Source organism: Oncorhynchus clarkii, unplaced genomic scaffold (assembly GCF_045791955.1).
Source record: "Oncorhynchus clarkii lewisi isolate Uvic-CL-2024 unplaced genomic scaffold, UVic_Ocla_1.0 unplaced_contig_1070_pilon_pilon, whole genome shotgun sequence".
NCBI lineage: Eukaryota > Metazoa > Chordata > Actinopteri > Salmoniformes > Salmonidae > Oncorhynchus > Oncorhynchus clarkii.
In genome coordinates, this window is record NW_027261022.1 from 41,812 (window position 1) to 62,879 (window position 21,068).

At 43.2% G+C, this 21,068-nt stretch overlaps 49 non-coding genes and 2 pseudogenes across 49 annotated transcripts; all 51 read right to left on the reverse strand.

The window, feature by feature from the left end:
* Window positions 1-56: 56 nt before the first annotated feature.
* LOC139403754 (5S ribosomal RNA) lies at window positions 57-175 on the reverse strand. The gene has a single exon (XR_011633725.1). It is a non-coding gene; the product is annotated as a 5S ribosomal RNA (ribosomal RNA).
* A 177-nt stretch (window positions 176-352) lies between these two features.
* On the reverse strand, window positions 353-471 carry LOC139403755 (5S ribosomal RNA). The gene has a single exon (XR_011633726.1). It is a non-coding gene; the product is annotated as a 5S ribosomal RNA (ribosomal RNA).
* A 177-nt stretch (window positions 472-648) lies between these two features.
* Window positions 649-767, reverse strand: LOC139403714 (5S ribosomal RNA). The gene has a single exon (XR_011633698.1). It is a non-coding gene; the product is annotated as a 5S ribosomal RNA (ribosomal RNA).
* Window positions 768-944: 177 nt separating this feature from the next.
* LOC139403756 (5S ribosomal RNA) lies at window positions 945-1,063 on the reverse strand. Its single transcript, XR_011633727.1, has one exon. It is a non-coding gene; the product is annotated as a 5S ribosomal RNA (ribosomal RNA).
* Window positions 1,064-1,240: 177 nt separating this feature from the next.
* On the reverse strand, window positions 1,241-1,359 carry LOC139403757 (5S ribosomal RNA). Its single transcript, XR_011633728.1, has one exon. It is a non-coding gene; the product is annotated as a 5S ribosomal RNA (ribosomal RNA).
* A 177-nt stretch (window positions 1,360-1,536) lies between these two features.
* On the reverse strand, window positions 1,537-1,655 carry LOC139403758 (5S ribosomal RNA). Its single transcript, XR_011633729.1, has one exon. It is a non-coding gene; the product is annotated as a 5S ribosomal RNA (ribosomal RNA).
* Window positions 1,656-1,832: 177 nt separating this feature from the next.
* LOC139403759 (5S ribosomal RNA) lies at window positions 1,833-1,951 on the reverse strand. Its single transcript, XR_011633730.1, has one exon. It is a non-coding gene; the product is annotated as a 5S ribosomal RNA (ribosomal RNA).
* Window positions 1,952-2,128: 177 nt separating this feature from the next.
* Window positions 2,129-2,247, reverse strand: LOC139403761 (5S ribosomal RNA). The gene has a single exon (XR_011633732.1). It is a non-coding gene; the product is annotated as a 5S ribosomal RNA (ribosomal RNA).
* Window positions 2,248-2,424: 177 nt separating this feature from the next.
* On the reverse strand, window positions 2,425-2,543 carry LOC139403715 (5S ribosomal RNA). Its single transcript, XR_011633699.1, has one exon. It is a non-coding gene; the product is annotated as a 5S ribosomal RNA (ribosomal RNA).
* Window positions 2,544-2,720: 177 nt separating this feature from the next.
* LOC139403762 (5S ribosomal RNA) lies at window positions 2,721-2,839 on the reverse strand. Its single transcript, XR_011633733.1, has one exon. It is a non-coding gene; the product is annotated as a 5S ribosomal RNA (ribosomal RNA).
* Window positions 2,840-3,016: 177 nt separating this feature from the next.
* LOC139403763 (5S ribosomal RNA) lies at window positions 3,017-3,135 on the reverse strand. The gene has a single exon (XR_011633734.1). It is a non-coding gene; the product is annotated as a 5S ribosomal RNA (ribosomal RNA).
* Window positions 3,136-3,312: 177 nt separating this feature from the next.
* Window positions 3,313-3,431, reverse strand: LOC139403764 (5S ribosomal RNA). The gene has a single exon (XR_011633735.1). It is a non-coding gene; the product is annotated as a 5S ribosomal RNA (ribosomal RNA).
* A 177-nt stretch (window positions 3,432-3,608) lies between these two features.
* On the reverse strand, window positions 3,609-3,727 carry LOC139403766 (5S ribosomal RNA). The gene has a single exon (XR_011633736.1). It is a non-coding gene; the product is annotated as a 5S ribosomal RNA (ribosomal RNA).
* A 177-nt stretch (window positions 3,728-3,904) lies between these two features.
* Window positions 3,905-4,023, reverse strand: LOC139403544 (5S ribosomal RNA). The gene has a single exon (XR_011633534.1). It is a non-coding gene; the product is annotated as a 5S ribosomal RNA (ribosomal RNA).
* A 177-nt stretch (window positions 4,024-4,200) lies between these two features.
* On the reverse strand, window positions 4,201-4,319 carry LOC139403545 (5S ribosomal RNA). The gene has a single exon (XR_011633535.1). It is a non-coding gene; the product is annotated as a 5S ribosomal RNA (ribosomal RNA).
* A 177-nt stretch (window positions 4,320-4,496) lies between these two features.
* On the reverse strand, window positions 4,497-4,615 carry LOC139403546 (5S ribosomal RNA). The gene has a single exon (XR_011633536.1). It is a non-coding gene; the product is annotated as a 5S ribosomal RNA (ribosomal RNA).
* A 177-nt stretch (window positions 4,616-4,792) lies between these two features.
* LOC139403723 (5S ribosomal RNA) lies at window positions 4,793-4,913 on the reverse strand (annotated as a pseudogene).
* A 177-nt stretch (window positions 4,914-5,090) lies between these two features.
* LOC139403547 (5S ribosomal RNA) lies at window positions 5,091-5,209 on the reverse strand. Its single transcript, XR_011633537.1, has one exon. It is a non-coding gene; the product is annotated as a 5S ribosomal RNA (ribosomal RNA).
* A 177-nt stretch (window positions 5,210-5,386) lies between these two features.
* LOC139403548 (5S ribosomal RNA) lies at window positions 5,387-5,505 on the reverse strand. Its single transcript, XR_011633538.1, has one exon. It is a non-coding gene; the product is annotated as a 5S ribosomal RNA (ribosomal RNA).
* Window positions 5,506-5,682: 177 nt separating this feature from the next.
* LOC139403550 (5S ribosomal RNA) lies at window positions 5,683-5,801 on the reverse strand. The gene has a single exon (XR_011633540.1). It is a non-coding gene; the product is annotated as a 5S ribosomal RNA (ribosomal RNA).
* A 177-nt stretch (window positions 5,802-5,978) lies between these two features.
* On the reverse strand, window positions 5,979-6,097 carry LOC139403551 (5S ribosomal RNA). The gene has a single exon (XR_011633541.1). It is a non-coding gene; the product is annotated as a 5S ribosomal RNA (ribosomal RNA).
* A 177-nt stretch (window positions 6,098-6,274) lies between these two features.
* Window positions 6,275-6,393, reverse strand: LOC139403552 (5S ribosomal RNA). Its single transcript, XR_011633542.1, has one exon. It is a non-coding gene; the product is annotated as a 5S ribosomal RNA (ribosomal RNA).
* Window positions 6,394-6,570: 177 nt separating this feature from the next.
* Window positions 6,571-6,689, reverse strand: LOC139403553 (5S ribosomal RNA). The gene has a single exon (XR_011633543.1). It is a non-coding gene; the product is annotated as a 5S ribosomal RNA (ribosomal RNA).
* Window positions 6,690-6,866: 177 nt separating this feature from the next.
* LOC139403554 (5S ribosomal RNA) lies at window positions 6,867-6,985 on the reverse strand. The gene has a single exon (XR_011633544.1). It is a non-coding gene; the product is annotated as a 5S ribosomal RNA (ribosomal RNA).
* A 177-nt stretch (window positions 6,986-7,162) lies between these two features.
* LOC139403555 (5S ribosomal RNA) lies at window positions 7,163-7,281 on the reverse strand. Its single transcript, XR_011633545.1, has one exon. It is a non-coding gene; the product is annotated as a 5S ribosomal RNA (ribosomal RNA).
* Window positions 7,282-7,458: 177 nt separating this feature from the next.
* On the reverse strand, window positions 7,459-7,577 carry LOC139403556 (5S ribosomal RNA). The gene has a single exon (XR_011633546.1). It is a non-coding gene; the product is annotated as a 5S ribosomal RNA (ribosomal RNA).
* A 177-nt stretch (window positions 7,578-7,754) lies between these two features.
* On the reverse strand, window positions 7,755-7,873 carry LOC139403557 (5S ribosomal RNA). Its single transcript, XR_011633547.1, has one exon. It is a non-coding gene; the product is annotated as a 5S ribosomal RNA (ribosomal RNA).
* Window positions 7,874-8,050: 177 nt separating this feature from the next.
* On the reverse strand, window positions 8,051-8,169 carry LOC139403558 (5S ribosomal RNA). Its single transcript, XR_011633548.1, has one exon. It is a non-coding gene; the product is annotated as a 5S ribosomal RNA (ribosomal RNA).
* Window positions 8,170-8,346: 177 nt separating this feature from the next.
* LOC139403559 (5S ribosomal RNA) lies at window positions 8,347-8,465 on the reverse strand. The gene has a single exon (XR_011633549.1). It is a non-coding gene; the product is annotated as a 5S ribosomal RNA (ribosomal RNA).
* Window positions 8,466-8,642: 177 nt separating this feature from the next.
* On the reverse strand, window positions 8,643-8,761 carry LOC139403561 (5S ribosomal RNA). The gene has a single exon (XR_011633551.1). It is a non-coding gene; the product is annotated as a 5S ribosomal RNA (ribosomal RNA).
* A 177-nt stretch (window positions 8,762-8,938) lies between these two features.
* On the reverse strand, window positions 8,939-9,057 carry LOC139403562 (5S ribosomal RNA). Its single transcript, XR_011633552.1, has one exon. It is a non-coding gene; the product is annotated as a 5S ribosomal RNA (ribosomal RNA).
* Window positions 9,058-9,234: 177 nt separating this feature from the next.
* LOC139403563 (5S ribosomal RNA) lies at window positions 9,235-9,353 on the reverse strand. The gene has a single exon (XR_011633553.1). It is a non-coding gene; the product is annotated as a 5S ribosomal RNA (ribosomal RNA).
* A 177-nt stretch (window positions 9,354-9,530) lies between these two features.
* On the reverse strand, window positions 9,531-9,649 carry LOC139403564 (5S ribosomal RNA). Its single transcript, XR_011633554.1, has one exon. It is a non-coding gene; the product is annotated as a 5S ribosomal RNA (ribosomal RNA).
* Window positions 9,650-9,826: 177 nt separating this feature from the next.
* On the reverse strand, window positions 9,827-9,960 carry LOC139403725 (5S ribosomal RNA; annotated as a pseudogene).
* A 177-nt stretch (window positions 9,961-10,137) lies between these two features.
* On the reverse strand, window positions 10,138-10,256 carry LOC139403565 (5S ribosomal RNA). The gene has a single exon (XR_011633555.1). It is a non-coding gene; the product is annotated as a 5S ribosomal RNA (ribosomal RNA).
* A 175-nt stretch (window positions 10,257-10,431) lies between these two features.
* On the reverse strand, window positions 10,432-10,550 carry LOC139403566 (5S ribosomal RNA). Its single transcript, XR_011633556.1, has one exon. It is a non-coding gene; the product is annotated as a 5S ribosomal RNA (ribosomal RNA).
* A 177-nt stretch (window positions 10,551-10,727) lies between these two features.
* On the reverse strand, window positions 10,728-10,846 carry LOC139403567 (5S ribosomal RNA). The gene has a single exon (XR_011633557.1). It is a non-coding gene; the product is annotated as a 5S ribosomal RNA (ribosomal RNA).
* A 177-nt stretch (window positions 10,847-11,023) lies between these two features.
* Window positions 11,024-11,142, reverse strand: LOC139403568 (5S ribosomal RNA). The gene has a single exon (XR_011633558.1). It is a non-coding gene; the product is annotated as a 5S ribosomal RNA (ribosomal RNA).
* Window positions 11,143-11,319: 177 nt separating this feature from the next.
* On the reverse strand, window positions 11,320-11,438 carry LOC139403569 (5S ribosomal RNA). Its single transcript, XR_011633559.1, has one exon. It is a non-coding gene; the product is annotated as a 5S ribosomal RNA (ribosomal RNA).
* A 177-nt stretch (window positions 11,439-11,615) lies between these two features.
* Window positions 11,616-11,734, reverse strand: LOC139403570 (5S ribosomal RNA). Its single transcript, XR_011633560.1, has one exon. It is a non-coding gene; the product is annotated as a 5S ribosomal RNA (ribosomal RNA).
* A 177-nt stretch (window positions 11,735-11,911) lies between these two features.
* Window positions 11,912-12,030, reverse strand: LOC139403572 (5S ribosomal RNA). The gene has a single exon (XR_011633562.1). It is a non-coding gene; the product is annotated as a 5S ribosomal RNA (ribosomal RNA).
* A 177-nt stretch (window positions 12,031-12,207) lies between these two features.
* Window positions 12,208-12,326, reverse strand: LOC139403573 (5S ribosomal RNA). Its single transcript, XR_011633563.1, has one exon. It is a non-coding gene; the product is annotated as a 5S ribosomal RNA (ribosomal RNA).
* Window positions 12,327-12,503: 177 nt separating this feature from the next.
* On the reverse strand, window positions 12,504-12,622 carry LOC139403574 (5S ribosomal RNA). Its single transcript, XR_011633564.1, has one exon. It is a non-coding gene; the product is annotated as a 5S ribosomal RNA (ribosomal RNA).
* A 177-nt stretch (window positions 12,623-12,799) lies between these two features.
* On the reverse strand, window positions 12,800-12,918 carry LOC139403575 (5S ribosomal RNA). The gene has a single exon (XR_011633565.1). It is a non-coding gene; the product is annotated as a 5S ribosomal RNA (ribosomal RNA).
* A 177-nt stretch (window positions 12,919-13,095) lies between these two features.
* Window positions 13,096-13,214, reverse strand: LOC139403576 (5S ribosomal RNA). Its single transcript, XR_011633566.1, has one exon. It is a non-coding gene; the product is annotated as a 5S ribosomal RNA (ribosomal RNA).
* A 177-nt stretch (window positions 13,215-13,391) lies between these two features.
* LOC139403577 (5S ribosomal RNA) lies at window positions 13,392-13,510 on the reverse strand. Its single transcript, XR_011633567.1, has one exon. It is a non-coding gene; the product is annotated as a 5S ribosomal RNA (ribosomal RNA).
* A 177-nt stretch (window positions 13,511-13,687) lies between these two features.
* Window positions 13,688-13,806, reverse strand: LOC139403579 (5S ribosomal RNA). The gene has a single exon (XR_011633568.1). It is a non-coding gene; the product is annotated as a 5S ribosomal RNA (ribosomal RNA).
* Window positions 13,807-13,983: 177 nt separating this feature from the next.
* Window positions 13,984-14,102, reverse strand: LOC139403580 (5S ribosomal RNA). Its single transcript, XR_011633569.1, has one exon. It is a non-coding gene; the product is annotated as a 5S ribosomal RNA (ribosomal RNA).
* A 177-nt stretch (window positions 14,103-14,279) lies between these two features.
* Window positions 14,280-14,398, reverse strand: LOC139403581 (5S ribosomal RNA). The gene has a single exon (XR_011633570.1). It is a non-coding gene; the product is annotated as a 5S ribosomal RNA (ribosomal RNA).
* Window positions 14,399-14,575: 177 nt separating this feature from the next.
* Window positions 14,576-14,694, reverse strand: LOC139403582 (5S ribosomal RNA). The gene has a single exon (XR_011633571.1). It is a non-coding gene; the product is annotated as a 5S ribosomal RNA (ribosomal RNA).
* A 177-nt stretch (window positions 14,695-14,871) lies between these two features.
* On the reverse strand, window positions 14,872-14,990 carry LOC139403584 (5S ribosomal RNA). Its single transcript, XR_011633573.1, has one exon. It is a non-coding gene; the product is annotated as a 5S ribosomal RNA (ribosomal RNA).
* Between the last annotated feature and the right edge of the window lie 6,078 nt (window positions 14,991-21,068).

Genomic DNA, 21,068 nt, shown 5'->3' on the forward strand with positions numbered 1-21,068 from the left:
CAGCCTTGTGGGAAAAAACGGACAAAGAGTTGAAATTCCACAAGGCAGTGACAAAAAGCTTACAGCACCTGGTATTCCCAGGCGGTCTCCCATCCAAGTACTAACCAGGCCCGACCCTGCTTAGCTTCCGAGATCGGACGAGATCAGGCGTACTCAGGCCGGTGTGGCCGTAAGCGAAAGCCAATCTCAAAAAGTGGATGAAATTGCATATACTGTAGCCATAATTTGTAGCACAGATTGTTGGATGAAATACAAACTAACCTTGCTTACTTATTTCAAAGCGAGGGCACATATTTCAGCCTTGTGGGAAAAAACGGACAAAGAGTTGAAATTCCACAAGGCAGTGACAAAAAGCTTACAGCACCTGGTATTCCCAGGCGGTCTCCCATCCAAGTACTAACCAGGCCCGACCCTGCTTAGCTTCCGAGATCGGACGAGATCAGGCGTACTCAGGCCGGTGTGGCCGTAAGCGAAAGCCAATCTCAAAAAGTGGATGAAATTGCATATACTGTAGCCATAATTTGTAGCACAGATTGTTGGATGAAATACAAACTAACCTTGCTTACTTATTTCAAAGCGAGGGCACATATTTCAGCCTTGTGGGAAAAAACGGACAAAGAGTTGAAATTCCACAAGGCAGTGACAAAAAGCGTACAGCACCTGGTATTCCCAGGCGGTCTCCCATCCAAGTACTAACCAGGCCCGACCCTGCTTAGCTTCCGAGATCGGACGAGATCAGGCGTACTCAGGCCGGTGTGGCCGTAAGCGAAAGCCAATCTCAAAAAGTGGATGAAATTGCATATACTGTAGCCATAATTTGTAGCACAGATTGTTGGATGAAATACAAACTAACCTTGCTTACTTATTTCAAAGCGAGGGCACATATTTCAGCCTTGTGGGAAAAAACGGACAAAGAGTTGAAATTCCACAAGGCAGTGACAAAAAGCTTACAGCACCTGGTATTCCCAGGCGGTCTCCCATCCAAGTACTAACCAGGCCCGACCCTGCTTAGCTTCCGAGATCGGACGAGATCAGGCGTACTCAGGCCGGTGTGGCCGTAAGCGAAAGCCAATCTCAAAAAGTGGATGAAATTGCATATACTGTAGCCATAATTTGTAGCACAGATTGTTGGATGAAATACAAACTAACCTTGCTTACTTATTTCAAAGCGAGGGCACATATTTCAGCCTTGTGGGAAAAAACGGACAAAGAGTTGAAATTCCACAAGGCAGTGACAAAAAGCTTACAGCACCTGGTATTCCCAGGCGGTCTCCCATCCAAGTACTAACCAGGCCCGACCCTGCTTAGCTTCCGAGATCGGACGAGATCAGGCGTACTCAGGCCGGTGTGGCCGTAAGCGAAAGCCAATCTCAAAAAGTGGATGAAATTGCATATACTGTAGCCATAATTTGTAGCACAGATTGTTGGATGAAATACAAACTAACCTTGCTTACTTATTTCAAAGCGAGGGCACATATTTCAGCCTTGTGGGAAAAAACGGACAAAGAGTTGAAATTCCACAAGGCAGTGACAAAAAGCTTACAGCACCTGGTATTCCCAGGCGGTCTCCCATCCAAGTACTAACCAGGCCCGACCCTGCTTAGCTTCCGAGATCGGACGAGATCAGGCGTACTCAGGCCGGTGTGGCCGTAAGCGAAAGCCAATCTCAAAAAGTGGATGAAATTGCATATACTGTAGCCATAATTTGTAGCACAGATTGTTGGATGAAATACAAACTAACCTTGCTTACTTATTTCAAAGCGAGGGCACATATTTCAGCCTTGTGGGAAAAAACGGACAAAGAGTTGAAATTCCACAAGGCAGTGACAAAAAGCTTACAGCACCTGGTATTCCCAGGCGGTCTCCCATCCAAGTACTAACCAGGCCCGACCCTGCTTAGCTTCCGAGATCGGACGAGATCAGGCGTACTCAGGCCGGTGTGGCCGTAAGCGAAAGCCAATCTCAAAAAGTGGATGAAATTGCATATACTGTAGCCATAATTTGTAGCACAGATTGTTGGATGAAATACAAACTAACCTTGCTTACTTATTTCAAAGCGAGGGCACATATTTCAGCCTTGTGGGAAAAAACGGACAAAGAGTTGAAATTCCACAAGGCAGTGACAAAAAGCTTACAGCACCTGGTATTCCCAGGCGGTCTCCCATCCAAGTACTAACCAGGCCCGACCCTGCTTAGCTTCCGAGATCGGACGAGATCAGGCGTACTCAGGCCGGTGTGGCCGTAAGCGAAAGCCAATCTCAAAAAGTGGATGAAATTGCATATACTGTAGCCATAATTTGTAGCACAGATTGTTGGATGAAATACAAACTAACCTTGCTTACTTATTTCAAAGCGAGGGCACATATTTCAGCCTTGTGGGAAAAAACGGACAAAGAGTTGAAATTCCACAAGGCAGTGACAAAAAGCGTACAGCACCTGGTATTCCCAGGCGGTCTCCCATCCAAGTACTAACCAGGCCCGACCCTGCTTAGCTTCCGAGATCGGACGAGATCAGGCGTACTCAGGCCGGTGTGGCCGTAAGCAAAAGCCAATCTCAAAAAGTGGATGAAATTGCATATACTGTAGCCATAATTTGTAGCACAGATTGTTGGATGAAATACAAACTAACCTTGCTTACTTATTTCAAAGCGAGGGCACATATTTCAGCCTTGTGGGAAAAAACGGACAAAGAGTTGAAATTCCACAAGGCAGTGACAAAAAGCTTACAGCACCTGGTATTCCCAGGCGGTCTCCCATCCAAGTACTAACCAGGCCCGACCCTGCTTAGCTTCCGAGATCGGACGAGATCAGGCGTACTCAGGCCGGTGTGGCCGTAAGCGAAAGCCAATCTCAAAAAGTGGATGAAATTGCATATACTGTAGCCATAATTTGTAGCACAGATTGTTGGATGAAATACAAACTAACCTTGCTTACTTATTTCAAAGCGAGGGCACATATTTCAGCCTTGTGGGAAAAAACGGACAAAGAGTTGAAATTCCACAAGGCAGTGACAAAAAGCTTACAGCACCTGGTATTCCCAGGCGGTCTCCCATCCAAGTACTAACCAGGCCCGACCCTGCTTAGCTTCCGAGATCGGACGAGATCAGGCGTACTCAGGCCGGTGTGGCCGTAAGCGAAAGCCAATCTCAAAAAGTGGATGAAATTGCATATACTGTAGCCATAATTTGTAGCACAGATTGTTGGATGAAATACAAACTAACCTTGCTTACTTATTTCAAAGCGAGGGCACATATTTCAGCCTTGTGGGAAAAAACGGACAAAGAGTTGAAATTCCACAAGGCAGTGACAAAAAGCTTACAGCACCTGGTATTCCCAGGCGGTCTCCCATCCAAGTACTAACCAGGCCCGACCCTGCTTAGCTTCCGAGATCGGACGAGATCAGGCGTACTCAGGCCGGTGTGGCCGTAAGCGAAAGCCAATCTCAAAAAGTGGATGAAATTGCATATACTGTAGCCATAATTTGTAGCACAGATTGTTGGATGAAATACAAACTAACCTTGCTTACTTATTTCAAAGAGAGGGCACATATTTCAGCCTTGTGGGAAAAAACGGACAAAGAGTTGAAATTCCACAAGGCAGTGACAAAAAGCTTACAGCACCTGGTATTCCCAGGCGGTCTCCCATCCAAGTACTAACCAGGCCCGACCCTGCTTAGCTTCCGAGATCGGACGAGATCAGGCGTACTCAGGCCGGTGTGGCCGTAAGCGAAAGCCAATCTCAAAAAGTGGATGAAATTGCATATACTGTAGCCATAATTTGTAGCACAGATTGTTGGATGAAATACAAACTAACCTTGCTTACTTATTTCAAAGCGAGGGCACATATTTCAGCCTTGTGGGAAAAAACGGACAAAGAGTTGAAATTCCACAAGGCAGTGACAAAAAGCTTACAGCACCTGGTATTCCCAGGCGGTCTCCCATCCAAGTACTAACCAGGCCCGACCCTGCTTAGCTTCCGAGATCGGACGAGATCAGGCGTACTCAGGCCGGTGTGGCCGTAAGCGAAAGCCAATCTCAAAAAGTGGATGAAATTGCATATACTGTAGCCATAATTTGTAGCACAGATTGTTGGATGAAATACAAACTAACCTTGCTTACTTATTTCAAAGAGAGGGCACATATTTCAGCCTTGTGGGAAAAAACGGACAAAGAGTTGAAATTCCACAAGGCAGTGACAAAAAGCTTACAGCACCTGGTATTCCCAGGCGGTCTCCCATCCAAGTACTAACCAGGCCCGACCCTGCTTAGCTTCCGAGATCGGACGAGATCAGGCGTACTCAGGCCGGTGTGGCCGTAAGCGAAAGCCAATCTCAAAAAGTGGATGAAATTGCATATACTGTAGCCATAATTTGTAGCACAGATTGTTGGATGAAATACAAACTAACCTTGCTTACTTATTTCAAAGAGAGGGCACATATTTCAGCCTTGTGGGAAAAAACGGACAAAGAGTTGAAATTCCACAAGGCAGTGACAAAAAGCTTACAGCACCTGGTATTCCCAGGCGGTCTCCCATCCAAGTACTAACCAGGCCCGACCCTGCTTAGCTTCCGAGATCGGACGAGATCAGGCGTACTCAGGCCGGTGTGGCCGTAAGCGAAAGCCAATCTCAAAAAGTGGATGAAATTGCATATACTGTAGCCATAATTTGTAGCACAGATTGTTGGATGAAATACAAACTAACCTTGCTTACTTATTTCAAAGAGAGGGCACATATTTCAGCCTTGTGGGAAAAAACGGACAAAGAGTTGAAATTCCACAAGGCAGTGACAAAAAGCTTACAGCACCTGGTATTCCCAGGCGGTCTCCCATCCAAGTACTAACCAGGCCCGACCCTGCTTAGCTTCCGAGATATCGGACGAGATCAGGCGTACTCAGGCCGGTGTGGCCGTAAGCGAAAGCCAATCTCAAAAAGTGGATGAAATTGCATATACTGTAGCCATAATTTGTAGCACAGATTGTTGGATGAAATACAAACTAACCTTGCTTACTTATTTCAAAGAGAGGGCACATATTTCAGCCTTGTGGGAAAAAACGGACAAAGAGTTGAAATTCCACAAGGCAGTGACAAAAAGCTTACAGCACCTGGTATTCCCAGGCGGTCTCCCATCCAAGTACTAACCAGGCCCGACCCTGCTTAGCTTCCGAGATCGGACGAGATCAGGCGTACTCAGGCCGGTGTGGCCGTAAGCGAAAGCCAATCTCAAAAAGTGGATGAAATTGCATATACTGTAGCCATAATTTGTAGCACAGATTGTTGGATGAAATACAAACTAACCTTGCTTACTTATTTCAAAGAGAGGGCACATATTTCAGCCTTGTGGGAAAAAACGGACAAAGAGTTGAAATTCCACAAGGCAGTGACAAAAAGCTTACAGCACCTGGTATTCCCAGGCGGTCTCCCATCCAAGTACTAACCAGGCCCGACCCTGCTTAGCTTCCGAGATCGGACGAGATCAGGCGTACTCAGGCCGGTGTGGCCGTAAGCGAAAGCCAATCTCAAAAAGTGGATGAAATTGCATATACTGTAGCCATAATTTGTAGCACAGATTGTTGGATGAAATACAAACTAACCTTGCTTACTTATTTCAAAGAGAGGGCACATATTTCAGCCTTGTGGGAAAAAACGGACAAAGAGTTGAAATTCCACAAGGCAGTGACAAAAAGCTTACAGCACCTGGTATTCCCAGGCGGTCTCCCATCCAAGTACTAACCAGGCCCGACCCTGCTTAGCTTCCGAGATCGGACGAGATCAGGCGTACTCAGGCCGGTGTGGCCGTAAGCGAAAGCCAATCTCAAAAAGTGGATGAAATTGCATATACTGTAGCCATAATTTGTAGCACAGATTGTTGGATGAAATACAAACTAACCTTGCTTACTTATTTCAAAGAGAGGGCACATATTTCAGCCTTGTGGGAAAAAACGGACAAAGAGTTGAAATTCCACAAGGCAGTGACAAAAAGCTTACAGCACCTGGTATTCCCAGGCGGTCTCCCATCCAAGTACTAACCAGGCCCGACCCTGCTTAGCTTCCGAGATCGGACGAGATCAGGCGTACTCAGGCCGGTGTGGCCGTAAGCGAAAGCCAATCTCAAAAAGTGGATGAAATTGCATATACTGTAGCCATAATTTGTAGCACAGATTGTTGGATGAAATACAAACTAACCTTGCTTACTTATTTCAAAGAGAGGGCACATATTTCAGCCTTGTGGGAAAAAACGGACAAAGAGTTGAAATTCCACAAGGCAGTGACAAAAAGCTTACAGCACCTGGTATTCCCAGGCGGTCTCCCATCCAAGTACTAACCAGGCCCGACCCTGCTTAGCTTCCGAGATCGGACGAGATCAGGCGTACTCAGGCCGGTGTGGCCGTAAGCGAAAGCCAATCTCAAAAAGTGGATGAAATTGCATATACTGTAGCCATAATTTGTAGCACAGATTGTTGGATGAAATACAAACTAACCTTGCTTACTTATTTCAAAGAGAGGGCACATATTTCAGCCTTGTGGGAAAAAACGGACAAAGAGTTGAAATTCCACAAGGCAGTGACAAAAAGCTTACAGCACCTGGTATTCCCAGGCGGTCTCCCATCCAAGTACTAACCAGGCCCGACCCTGCTTAGCTTCCGAGATCGGACGAGATCAGGCGTACTCAGGCCGGTGTGGCCGTAAGCGAAAGCCAATCTCAAAAAGTGGATGAAATTGCATATACTGTAGCCATAATTTGTAGCACAGATTGTTGGATGAAATACAAACTAACCTTGCTTACTTATTTCAAAGAGAGGGCACATATTTCAGCCTTGTGGGAAAAAACGGACAAAGAGTTGAAATTCCACAAGGCAGTGACAAAAAGCTTACAGCACCTGGTATTCCCAGGCGGTCTCCCATCCAAGTACTAACCAGGCCCGACCCTGCTTAGCTTCCGAGATCGGACGAGATCAGGCGTACTCAGGCCGGTGTGGCCGTAAGCGAAAGCCAATCTCAAAAAGTGGATGAAATTGCATATACTGTAGCCATAATTTGTAGCACAGATTGTTGGATGAAATACAAACTAACCTTGCTTACTTATTTCAAAGAGAGGGCACATATTTCAGCCTTGTGGGAAAAAACGGACAAAGAGTTGAAATTCCACAAGGCAGTGACAAAAAGCTTACAGCACCTGGTATTCCCAGGCGGTCTCCCATCCAAGTACTAACCAGGCCCGACCCTGCTTAGCTTCCGAGATCGGACGAGATCAGGCGTACTCAGGCCGGTGTGGCCGTAAGCGAAAGCCAATCTCAAAAAGTGGATGAAATTGCATATACTGTAGCCATAATTTGTAGCACAGATTGTTGGATGAAATACAAACTAACCTTGCTTACTTATTTCAAAGAGAGGGCACATATTTCAGCCTTGTGGGAAAAAACGGACAAAGAGTTGAAATTCCACAAGGCAGTGACAAAAAGCTTACAGCACCTGGTATTCCCAGGCGGTCTCCCATCCAAGTACTAACCAGGCCCGACCCTGCTTAGCTTCCGAGATCGGACGAGATCAGGCGTACTCAGGCCGGTGTGGCCGTAAGCGAAAGCCAATCTCAAAAAGTGGATGAAATTGCATATACTGTAGCCATAATTTGTAGCACAGATTGTTGGATGAAATACAAACTAACCTTGCTTACTTATTTCAAAGAGAGGGCACATATTTCAGCCTTGTGGGAAAAAACGGACAAAGAGTTGAAATTCCACAAGGCAGTGACAAAAAGCTTACAGCACCTGGTATTCCCAGGCGGTCTCCCATCCAAGTACTAACCAGGCCCGACCCTGCTTAGCTTCCGAGATCGGACGAGATCAGGCGTACTCAGGCCGGTGTGGCCGTAAGCGAAAGCCAATCTCAAAAAGTGGATGAAATTGCATATACTGTAGCCATAATTTGTAGCACAGATTGTTGGATGAAATACAAACTAACCTTGCTTACTTATTTCAAAGAGAGGGCACATATTTCAGCCTTGTGGGAAAAAACGGACAAAGAGTTGAAATTCCACAAGGCAGTGACAAAAAGCTTACAGCACCTGGTATTCCCAGGCGGTCTCCCATCCAAGTACTAACCAGGCCCGACCCTGCTTAGCTTCCGAGATCGGACGAGATCAGGCGTACTCAGGCCGGTGTGGCCGTAAGCGAAAGCCAATCTCAAAAAGTGGATGAAATTGCATATACTGTAGCCATAATTTGTAGCACAGATTGTTGGATGAAATACAAACTAACCTTGCTTACTTATTTCAAAGAGAGGGCACATATTTCAGCCTTGTGGGAAAAAACGGACAAAGAGTTGAAATTCCACAAGGCAGTGACAAAAAGCTTACAGCACCTGGTATTCCCAGGCGGTCTCCCATCCAAGTACTAACCAGGCCCGACCCTGCTTAGCTTCCGAGATCGGACGAGATCAGGCGTACTCAGGCCGGTGTGGCCGTAAGCGAAAGCCAATCTCAAAAAGTGGATGAAATTGCATATACTGTAGCCATAATTTGTAGCACAGATTGTTGGATGAAATACAAACTAACCTTGCTTACTTATTTCAAAGAGAGGGCACATATTTCAGCCTTGTGGGAAAAAACGGACAAAGAGTTGAAATTCCACAAGGCAGTGACAAAAAGCTTACAGCACCTGGTATTCCCAGGCGGTCTCCCATCCAAGTACTAACCAGGCCCGACCCTGCTTAGCTTCCGAGATCGGACGAGATCAGGCGTACTCAGGCCGGTGTGGCCGTAAGCGAAAGCCAATCTCAAAAAGTGGATGAAATTGCATATACTGTAGCCATAATTTGTAGCACAGATTGTTGGATGAAATACAAACTAACCTTGCTTACTTATTTCAAAGAGAGGGCACATATTTCAGCCTTGTGGGAAAAAACGGACAAAGAGTTGAAATTCCACAAGGCAGTGACAAAAAGCTTACAGCACCTGGTATTCCCAGGCGGTCTCCCATCCAAGTACTAACCAGGCCCGACCCTGCTTAGCTTCCGAGATCGGACGAGATCAGGCGTACTCAGGCCGGTGTGGCCGTAAGCGAAAGCCAATCTCAAAAAGTGGATGAAATTGCATATACTGTAGCCATAATTTGTAGCACAGATTGTTGGATGAAATACAAACTAACCTTGCTTACTTATTTCAAAGAGAGGGCACATATTTCAGCCTTGTGGGAAAAAACGGACAAAGAGTTGAAATTCCACAAGGCAGTGACAAAAAGCTTACAGCACCTGGTATTCCCAGGCGGTCTCCCATCCAAGTACTAACCAGGCCCGACCCTGCTTAGCTTCCGAGATCGGACGAGATCAGGCGTACTCAGGCCGGTGTGGCCGTAAGCGAAAGCCAATCTCAAAAAGTGGATGAAATTGCATATACTGTAGCCATAATTTGTAGCACAGATTGTTGGATGAAATACAAACTAACCTTGCTTACTTATTTCAAAGAGAGGGCACATATTTCAGCCTTGTGGGAAAAAACGGACAAAGAGTTGAAATTCCACAAGGCAGTGACAAAAAGCTTACAGCACCTGGTATTCCCAGGCGGTCTCCCATCCAAGTACTAACCAGGCCCGACCCTGCTTAGCTTCCGAGATCGGACGAGATCAGGCGTACTCAGGCCGGTGTGGCCGTAAGCGAAAGCCAATCTCAAAAAGTGGATGAAATTGCATATACTGTAGCCATAATTTGTAGCACAGATTGTTGGATGAAATACAAACTAACCTTGCTTACTTATTTCAAAGAGAGGGCACATATTTCAGCCTTGTGGGAAAAAACGGACAAAGAGTTGAAATTCCACAAGGCAGTGACAAAAAGCTTACAGCACCTGGTATTCCCAGGCGGTCTCCCATCCAAGTACTAACCAGGCCCGACCCTGCTTAGCCCGACCCTGCTTAGCTTCCGAGATCGGACGAGATCAGGCGTACTCAGGCCGGTGTGGCCGTAAGCGAAAGCCAATCTCAAAAAGTGGATGAAATTGCATATACTGTAGCCATAATTTGTAGCACAGATTGTTGGATGAAATACAAACTAACCTTGCTTACTTATTTCAAAGAGAGGGCACATATTTCAGCCTTGTGGGAAAAAACGGACAAAGAGTTGAAATTCCACAAGGCAGTGACAAAAAGCTTACAGCACCTGGTATTCCCAGGCGGTCTCCCATCCAAGTACTAACCAGGCCCGACCCTGCTTAGCTTCCGAGATCGGACGAGATCAGGCGTACTCAGGCCGGTGTGGCCGTAAGCGAAAGCCAATCTCAAAAAGTGGATGAAATTGCATATACTGTAGCCATAATTTGTAGCACAGATTGTTGGATGAAATACAAACTAACCTTGCTTACTTATTTCAAAGAGAGGGCACATATTTCAGCCTTGGGAAAAAACGGACAAAGAGTTGAAATTCCACAAGGCAGTGACAAAAAGCTTACAGCACCTGGTATTCCCAGGCGGTCTCCCATCCAAGTACTAACCAGGCCCGACCCTGCTTAGCTTCCGAGATCGGACGAGATCAGGCGTACTCAGGCCGGTGTGGCCGTAAGCGAAAGCCAATCTCAAAAAGTGGATGAAATTGCATATACTGTAGCCATAATTTGTAGCACAGATTGTTGGATGAAATACAAACTAACCTTGCTTACTTATTTCAAAGAGAGGGCACATATTTCAGCCTTGTGGGAAAAAACGGACAAAGAGTTGAAATTCCACAAGGCAGTGACAAAAAGCTTACAGCACCTGGTATTCCCAGGCGGTCTCCCATCCAAGTACTAACCAGGCCCGACCCTGCTTAGCTTCCGAGATCGGACGAGATCAGGCGTACTCAGGCCGGTGTGGCCGTAAGCGAAAGCCAATCTCAAAAAGTGGATGAAATTGCATATACTGTAGCCATAATTTGTAGCACAGATTGTTGGATGAAATACAAACTAACCTTGCTTACTTATTTCAAAGAGAGGGCACATATTTCAGCCTTGTGGGAAAAAACGGACAAAGAGTTGAAATTCCACAAGGCAGTGACAAAAAGCTTACAGCACCTGGTATTCCCAGGCGGTCTCCCATCCAAGTACTAACCAGGCCCGACCCTGCTTAGCTTCCGAGATCGGACGAGATCAGGCGTACTCAGGCCGGTGTGGCCGTAAGCGAAAGCCAATCTCAAAAAGTGGATGAAATTGCATATACTGTAGCCATAATTTGTAGCACAGATTGTTGGATGAAATACAAACTAACCTTGCTTACTTATTTCAAAGAGAGGGCACATATTTCAGCCTTGTGGGAAAAAACGGACAAAGAGTTGAAATTCCACAAGGCAGTGACAAAAAGCTTACAGCACCTGGTATTCCCAGGCGGTCTCCCATCCAAGTACTAACCAGGCCCGACCCTGCTTAGCTTCCGAGATCGGACGAGATCAGGCGTACTCAGGCCGGTGTGGCCGTAAGCGAAAGCCAATCTCAAAAAGTGGATGAAATTGCATATACTGTAGCCATAATTTGTAGCACAGATTGTTGGATGAAATACAAACTAACCTTGCTTACTTATTTCAAAGAGAGGGCACATATTTCAGCCTTGTGGGAAAAAACGGACAAAGAGTTGAAATTCCACAAGGCAGTGACAAAAAGCTTACAGCACCTGGTATTCCCAGGCGGTCTCCCATCCAAGTACTAACCAGGCCCGACCCTGCTTAGCTTCCGAGATCGGACGAGATCAGGCGTACTCAGGCCGGTGTGGCCGTAAGCGAAAGCCAATCTCAAAAAGTGGATGAAATTGCATATACTGTAGCCATAATTTGTAGCACAGATTGTTGGATGAAATACAAACTAACCTTGCTTACTTATTTCAAAGCGAGGGCACATATTTCAGCCTTGTGGGAAAAAACGGACAAAGAGTTGAAATTCCACAAGGCAGTGACAAAAAGCTTACAGCACCTGGTATTCCCAGGCGGTCTCCCATCCAAGTACTAACCAGGCCCGACCCTGCTTAGCTTCCGAGATCGGACGAGATCAGGCGTACTCAGGCCGGTGTGGCCGTAAGCGAAAGCCAATCTCAAAAAGTGGATGAAATTGCATATACTGTAGCCATAATTTGTAGCACAGATTGTTGGATGAAATACAAACTAACCTTGCTTACTTATTTCAAAGCGAGGGCACATATTTCAGCCTTGTGGGAAAAAACGGACAAAGAGTTGAAATTCCACAAGGCAGTGACAAAAAGCTTACAGCACCTGGTATTCCCAGGCGGTCTCCCATCCAAGTACTAACCAGGCCCGACCCTGCTTAGCTTCCGAGATCGGACGAGATCAGGCGTACTCAGGCCGGTGTGGCCGTAAGCGAAAGCCAATCTCAAAAAGTGGATGAAATTGCATATACTGTAGCCATAATTTGTAGCACAGATTGTTGGATGAAATACAAACTAACCTTGCTTACTTATTTCAAAGCGAGGGCACATATTTCAGCCTTGTGGGAAAAAACGGACAAAGAGTTGAAATTCCACAAGGCAGTGACAAAAAGCTTACAGCACCTGGTATTCCCAGGCGGTCTCCCATCCAAGTACTAACCAGGCCCGACCCTGCTTAGCTTCCGAGATCGGACGAGATCAGGCGTACTCAGGCCGGTGTGGCCGTAAGCGAAAGCCAATCTCAAAAAGTGGATGAAATTGCATATACTGTAGCCATAATTTGTAGCACAGATTGTTGGATGAAATACAAACTAACCTTGCTTACTTATTTCAAAGCGAGGGCACATATTTCAGCCTTGTGGGAAAAAACGGACAAAGAGTTGAAATTCCACAAGGCAGTGACAAAAAGCTTACAGCACCTGGTATTCCCAGGCGGTCTCCCATCCAAGTACTAACCAGGCCCGACCCTGCTTAGCTTCCGAGATCGGACGAGATCAGGCGTACTCAGGCCGGTGTGGCCGTAAGCGAAAGCCAATCTCAAAAAGTGGATGAAATTGCATATACTGTAGCCATAATTTGTAGCACAGATTGTTGGATGAAATACAAACTAACCTTGCTTACTTATTTCAAAGCGAGGGCACATATTTCAGCCTTGTGGGAAAAAACGGACAAAGAGTTGAAATTCCACAAGGCAGTGACAAAAAGCTTACAGCACCTGGTATTCCCAGGCGGTCTCCCATCCAAGTACTAACCAGGCCCGACCCTGCTTAGCTTCCGAGATCGGACGAGATCAGGCGTACTCAGGCCGGTGTGGCCGTAAGCGAAAGCCAATCTCAAAAAGTGGATGAAATTGCATATACTGTAGCCATAATTTGTAGCACAGATTGTTGGATGAAATACAAACTAACCTTGCTTACTTATTTCAAAGAGAGGGCACATATTTCAGCCTTGTGGGAAAAAACGGACAAAGAGTTGAAATTCCACAAGGCAGTGACAAAAAGCTTACAGCACCTGGTATTCCCAGGCGGTCTCCCATCCAAGTACTAACCAGGCCCGACCCTGCTTAGCTTCCGAGATCGGACGAGATCAGGCGTACTCAGGCCGGTGTGGCCGTAAGCGAAAGCCAATCTCAAAAAGTGGATGAAATTGCATATACTGTAGCCATAATTTGTAGCACAGATTGTTGGATGAAATACAAACTAACCTTGCTTACTTATTTCAAAGCGAGGGCACATATTTCAGCCTTGTGGGAAAAAACGGACAAAGAGTTGAAATTCCACAAGGCAGTGACAAAAAGCTTACAGCACCTGGTATTCCCAGGCGGTCTCCCATCCAAGTACTAACCAGGCCCGACCCTGCTTAGCTTCCGAGATCGGACGAGATCAGGCGTACTCAGGCCGGTGTGGCCGTAAGCGAAAGCCAATCTCAAAAAGTGGATGAAATTGCATATACTGTAGCCATAATTTGTAGCACAGATTGTTGGATGAAATACAAACTAACCTTGCTTACTTATTTCAAAGCGAGGGCACATATTTCAGCCTTGTGGGAAAAAACGGACAAAGAGTTGAAATTCCACAAGGCAGTGACAAAAAGCTTACAGCACCTGGTATTCCCAGGCGGTCTCCCATCCAAGTACTAACCAGGCCCGACCCTGCTTAGCTTCCGAGATCGGACGAGATCAGGCGTACTCAGGCCGGTGTGGCCGTAAGCGAAAGCCAATCTCAAAAAGTGGATGAAATTGCATATACTGTAGCCATAATTTGTAGCACAGATTGTTGGATGAAATACAAACTAACCTTGCTTACTTATTTCAAAGCGAGGGCACATATTTCAGCCTTGTGGGAAAAAACGGACAAAGAGTTGAAATTCCACAAGGCAGTGACAAAAAGCTTACAGCACCTGGTATTCCCAGGCGGTCTCCCATCCAAGTACTAACCAGGCCCGACCCTGCTTAGCTTCCGAGATCGGACGAGATCAGGCGTACTCAGGCCGGTGTGGCCGTAAGCGAAAGCCAATCTCAAAAAGTGGATGAAATTGCATATACTGTAGCCATAATTTGTAGCACAGATTGTTGGATGAAATACAAACTAACCTTGCTTACTTATTTCAAAGCGAGGGCACATATTTCAGCCTTGTGGGAAAAAACGGACAAAGAGTTGAAATTCCACAAGGCAGTGACAAAAAGCTTACAGCACCTGGTATTCCCAGGCGGTCTCCCATCCAAGTACTAACCAGGCCCGACCCTGCTTAGCTTCCGAGATCGGACGAGATCAGGCGTACTCAGGCCGGTGTGGCCGTAAGCGAAAGCCAATCTCAAAAAGTGGATGAAATTGCATATACTGTAGCCATAATTTGTAGCACAGATTGTTGGATGAAATACAAACTAACCTTGCTTACTTATTTCAAAGCGAGGGCACATATTTCAGCCTTGTGGGAAAAAACGGACAAAGAGTTGAAATTCCACAAGGCAGTGACAAAAAGCTTACAGCACCTGGTATTCCCAGGCGGTCTCCCATCCAAGTACTAACCAGGCCCGACCCTGCTTAGCTTCCGAGATCGGACGAGATCAGGCGTACTCAGGCCGGTGTGGCCGTAAGCGAAAGCTAATCTCAAAAAGTGGATGAAATTGCATATACTGTAGCCATAATTTGTAGCACAGATTGTTGGATGAAATACAAACTAACCTTGCTTACTTATGTCAAAGCGAGGGCACATATTTCAGCCTTGTGGGAAAAAACGGACAAAGAGTTGAAATTCCACAAGGCAGTGACAAAAAGCTTACAGCACCTGGTATTCCCAGGCGGTCTCCCATCCAAGTACTAACCAGGCCCGACCCTGCTTAGCTTCCGAGATCGGACGAGATCAGGCGTACTTTTTTTTTTTTTTTTTATTATAAAAAAAGTTTCAATTACAATATTTTATAAAATGTACACTACACAAAAAAACAACTAACATAGGCAGGTGAACAATTCACCCCCTATCAAATCAAAGAACTCAAAAAACTAAAATACAACAAAAACTAATAAAAACATAACATTAAATTCTAATCTCACAAAACAGGCATGTTGAAATCAACTCACCGAACAACTATAAAAACCAAAAGGAAATTAACATACCAATACATTTCAAAAATGATAAGTAATTCTTCCTCCATCCACCCTTGAAATCAACCCACTCCCCTCCACAAAAGCTTCATCAAAACATTCCCTTCCATAACAATGAAACATATCTATATGCTTCTTAAACAATACTACAAAAATATCCCACACCCTTACCCTCTTCCCCTCAAAAAAAGCAAAATTCCTCCTACAAAAAATAGCATACCTCACAAAACTCAAAACAACATTTAACAAAACAACATTAACACCCTCACATTTACCAGCCATGCCAAATAACACCAATTCATTCCACACATATTTTTTCAAGATATCACCCTTCCAGTTTCTATGTATCATTCCCTTTACCTTACAAAATACATCTTTTAACTCCTCACATTCCACAAACAAATGTATTAAATTTTCTGGTAACTCACCACATAGATCACATTCTCTTTTTATTTCCCTATTGATTTGATGTAACACCACCTTTGTATATATACGATTATGCCTTATTTTAAAATCGTTACTTTCACATTCCATACTATTATATTTTACATTTAAAGTTTTCCATATCTTTTTTACATCCAAAGTTGGAAAAATTCCTTTCCAAACTTTCTCCGCAGCTGGCCTTTTCACATTTTTCTCTACCATTATTTTATAGAATTTTTTCACTGGGATACTAGATAACTGAGCCTTCTCCTTACTGTTACCAATAAATAAATTAGGAAAGACAAATAAATCTTCTCTAACAACTTCACTATTTATTAAATCTACCCATGTGCTTGGTATACTTTCTTTTATCTTCTCGTACATATTCTTCACTGTTCCCCTACCCACCTCTACATCCCATTCATGGATAGTGTCAAAAATAGCTTCTTCAGGAAAAAAACCTGGAATTACCTCATATGTGTAGTCTTTTATCTGTCTAAGACCTGCACTCATGAATACTTCACTATATAACACCTTTTCTTTGTACTTAATTTTCTCATTCAGAAAAACAGGGTGATTCATAATTAGGTCAATATGCCCACACTCATAATACACATTAGGCAACAACTCTGCCCATGCATTTAGCACTTCTTTATAAAAATCTGGTACCTTTCCACACATTTTCCTTCTAAGATCCATCAACAAACCATTATCTTCACATCCACCAATCTCATCTAAATAGACTTTGAAAAAATGTTTCCAGCCATAATCTAAACTGTCATATAAATATTTCTTTACTGTTTTTATCCTAATCGCTTTTCTTTTACTGTCAAAATCTACAAGTTTTAAACCTCCATCATCATAGTCCGCTATCAATGTTTTCTGCGCAATTCTAACACCTTTACCATCCCATATAAAGTTAGACACCACATTATTCAATTCATTTATAACCCACTCTGGCATGTCTAGAACTCCCAAAATATACACAAGTTTAGATGATACCAAAGCATTTACAACAATTACTTTACCTTTTAACTTTAATTTTCTATTTTTCCAGAAATTCAAAGTTAGCTTGATTTTATTGAGGATCCCCGTCCAAGTTATATCCCTTGCCTCTTTCTCCTTTACACCAATATTTACTCCCAGCACCTTCATAAAATCCTTAGCTACCTTAAATGGAATCTCACACTTATTTGCATCAATATCCCCAAAAAACATAATTTCTGTCTTCTCTATATTAACTTCAGCCCCTGATGCCTTACAGTAGATATCTATGATTTGCATAATGCTTTCAATGCTACCTACATCCTTCACAGTAAAAGTAGTGTCATCAGCGTACTGATGTATAACACTGACACCACCACCTGGGATTCCAACACCCCTCACCTCTTTGTCTCCAAGTATCAAAACAGCTAAAGGTTCCGTAGAAACACTGTACAATAGAGCTGACAAAGGACAACCCTGCCTTACTGACCTCTCTATAGGGAATGTATCTGTTAACACTCCGTTACATTTAACACAACTTTTTGCTCCACTATACAACAAGTTAATCCAAGATACAAATTTTGGCCCAAAACCAAACCTCTCCAAAGTCTGTAGCAGAAAACTATGTTCCACTTTATCAAAAGCTTTCTTAAAATCTAAACTTAAAACTATACCACCTTCATTTTTCATATGATTAACAACATCTCTAATTGTACAAATTATATCTGCAACATCTCTTCCAGGTATTCCGTAGGCTTGTGTTGATGTAATAATACTCCCAATCACCTTTTTCATCCTATTAGCTAAAACTTTAGTCAGTATTTTATAATCTGAATTTAGAAGACTAATAGGCCTATAATTTTCTAACTTTAACCTACTGCCTCTATTTTTAAATAAGATGGTTAACATACCAATTGACATAGACTCAGGGATTTCCTTATTCTCTTCCATATACTGAAAAACCTTCAATAAAATGGGTGCCAAAATATCCACAAAAACTTTATAGAATTCATTTGTTAAACCATCCAAACCTGGACTTTTATTTCCTTGAGTGTTCTCAATTGCTTCCTTGATTTCTATAATTGAAATATTTTCATCACACATCCTTCTATCTGTCTGAGATACTTTGGCACTGATTTTCTCCAACACTTTTTCAACACACACTTTATCTACATCATTCTTTTTATAAAGATTTCTGTAAAAGGATTCAACTGAATCTACGATGTCCACAAAATCATTTACCTTTACACCTTTTTCATTTTCCAATTCCACAATATAACTCTTAAATTGCTTTCGTTTTTCAAGCCCCAGAAAAAAGGAAGTACATTTCTCTCCCTCCAAAGCATACTGTGCCTTACTCCTAACAATAGCACCTAAACATTTCTTTTTTTCATAAAACCCTAGCTCTGCATGGATTTTCAAATAGTTCACTACATCATAGTCTGGATCAGCATCGGCCTTTTCAAGTTCCTGCAACATCCTATTTCTAAGCATTTTTTCTTTCAACTTATCGACACGGTTACGATTTTTGGAGTACCTAATACTCCTGTTTTTTACCTTAACTTTCACTTCTTCCCACCATAAACACACATTCTCTTTTAACAGTACATTAGACATTTCACCTTCGATACATTCAACAATTTCCTTTATATAACTTTCCTCCTTTAACAGACTGGCATTTAAACACCAGACACCTCCCCCTCTCATCTCCACAGCAAAACCTATCTGAAATGACATTACTGCATGATCACTGTATGCTGTAAAGTTATATGACATCTTCTGAACCTGCTGTATCACATCTTCTTTTACTAAACATAAATCAATTCTGCTTTGTTTTAGTTCATTTAACACCACCTGCCTTCTCGAAAACACTCTTCTATTTAAATTTTCAGCCCTCCATATATCTACAAGATTCTCATTTTTCATTAATTCCCATAAAGCATTTCTAGACGAATCATGTCTGAAGCTATCACATCTCGAGACATCCATTCTAGTGCACTTCACGTTAAAATCTCCTACCAGTATACAATTTTCTGAACACAGTGATCTTAGGTTATTAAACATATCTCTCCTTTCCGATTCAATATTCGAAGCATAAACATTAATTAAACGAAAAATGACATTTTGCACTTCAAACTCAATAACAATAAGTCTGCCCTGATTATCTGCATATACTTGCTTGACATTTTGAACCACATCATTTTTTACCAGAATAGCAACTCCACATGTTTTTTCACTTCCGTGACTACAAAATATTAGCTCAGACCATTTGCTCTTAATCTCTAACATTTTGGAGTCTGTCCAATTAGTCTCTTGAAAACACCACATGTCAGCTTTTACAGACACCAAAACCTGCTCCAATTTGTTCATATTTCTCAGACTGTTCCCATTTAGTGATGCAACTTTAACCATTGTTAATGTATGCAGAAATATAGTCAAAAACAAACACGTCATTTCAAAATAGACTTTTTCTTTTTACCAGATCCCATCACCTCCCTAGCTTTCGTCAATGATCTCTTATTTCTAGCAAACAACTGAAAATCCTCACTATCTATTTCTTCTTCCGACTCATGACTTGGACTTATGAGAGGAGCAACATTCAAACCTTTTGTAAAATGCTCTTTAACCGTGCCATCAACTCCAGTGGACCCAGCCCTCTCCTTGGTGTTATTTTCACACAGGCTTAAAGCAGGTTCAGGCACCTGAGAAGCACCTTGCACCATCTCTACCTGTGTATCTAATTCACCAATCCTGTGCTGCTGCTCCACCGTGTCAGCAGCAGAGACCAAGACTGCATCTCGAGTACTGCCAGAAGGAATTACATACTCTCCAAGCACATCTATAGCTGTCTCTGCAATCTCCTGCGACACACTTTCCATATCACTCTCTTCCCCTCTCTCCATAGCCACACTCTCGTCATCTTCTTCAGTAATGAGGTCCATTGTTTGCAGAAATAAGACATCATTCCCCTTCTTACATTTACATCTGTCCTTAGGTCTGTCACACCTTCTACACATATCACCAATGTTCGAACATTCCCTGGCATAATGCCCTTGTTCACCACATTTATGACATATAAATTCTGGACATTCTTTAAGTATGTGTCCCGGTTGAATACATAGTCTACATACCTTAACTTGGTTATCGTGGATCACTCGGAAATATTCAAATCCCTCTACTGTATTGAACTTTGTTGAGTAAGGCAATGATTGCACACTGTCCGTAAACTTCACTTTACAAAATCTCGTCCCATCCACAATGTCCGTTCCTGGCCACATCCTCCTCTTGATTGGTGTTATCGCATTCACTTTCCATCCTTGTAATTTCTCATGTATTTCATCGTCCGTAATATATGCCGGCAAGTTCAAAAAGGACACCACAAGTTCATCGTTCCCCAGTTCTTTCGCCATGACTTGACAGCTCTTTATTTTTAGCCCGTCTATTAGTCTTTCTTTTCCCTTCTCATGTGACATGGTTATTTCGTACTTATTTCTGTCTTTCGTTCTACATCCCAAAATCGTTCCGCATACTTCTTTGATTCCTCTCAGCAATTCCATCGTTGTTATTTTTTCTTCACCAATAACTTCCACATTCACCGTCAGTTCTTTCTCATATTTTCTTCTCCTCAACTCTTCATTCGACGCTCTTTTTTCTCCGTTGTCCATTCTCGTTGTTGTCGTTATTCTTGATGTCGAAGCCATTGAATCCATCCGGTTATTTTACGTATAATCCCCCAAACAGCTCACGCCGTTGGGGGATAAAAACGCAAATATTTACAATAAACTACACTCCCAACACAAACTTCCTAAACTTAAAGTATATGAACAACCAAAACCGAAAACTATTTTTTTTCCTCTCCAAACAATTCAAACACCTGCTGCTCACTCACTTCCTGAAACTACCAAAAAGGGGCGTACTCAGGCCGGTGTGGCCGTAAGCGAGAAACTATCTCTTGGTGCACTATGTAAAGTCAAAGTGAGCCTGATTAACAGCTGTTGCATTTTCACCATTTAGATAAGCATCTTTGTGTCACTCAAAAAGTGGAAGAAATTGCATATTATTTTTTATTTTTTTTTTGGAAAAATAATTTTTATTTTCATTTCCATTGAAATTTAGTGCATAACGTTGCATCAGTATTACCGTAGAATATCAAAACTCCTAAAAA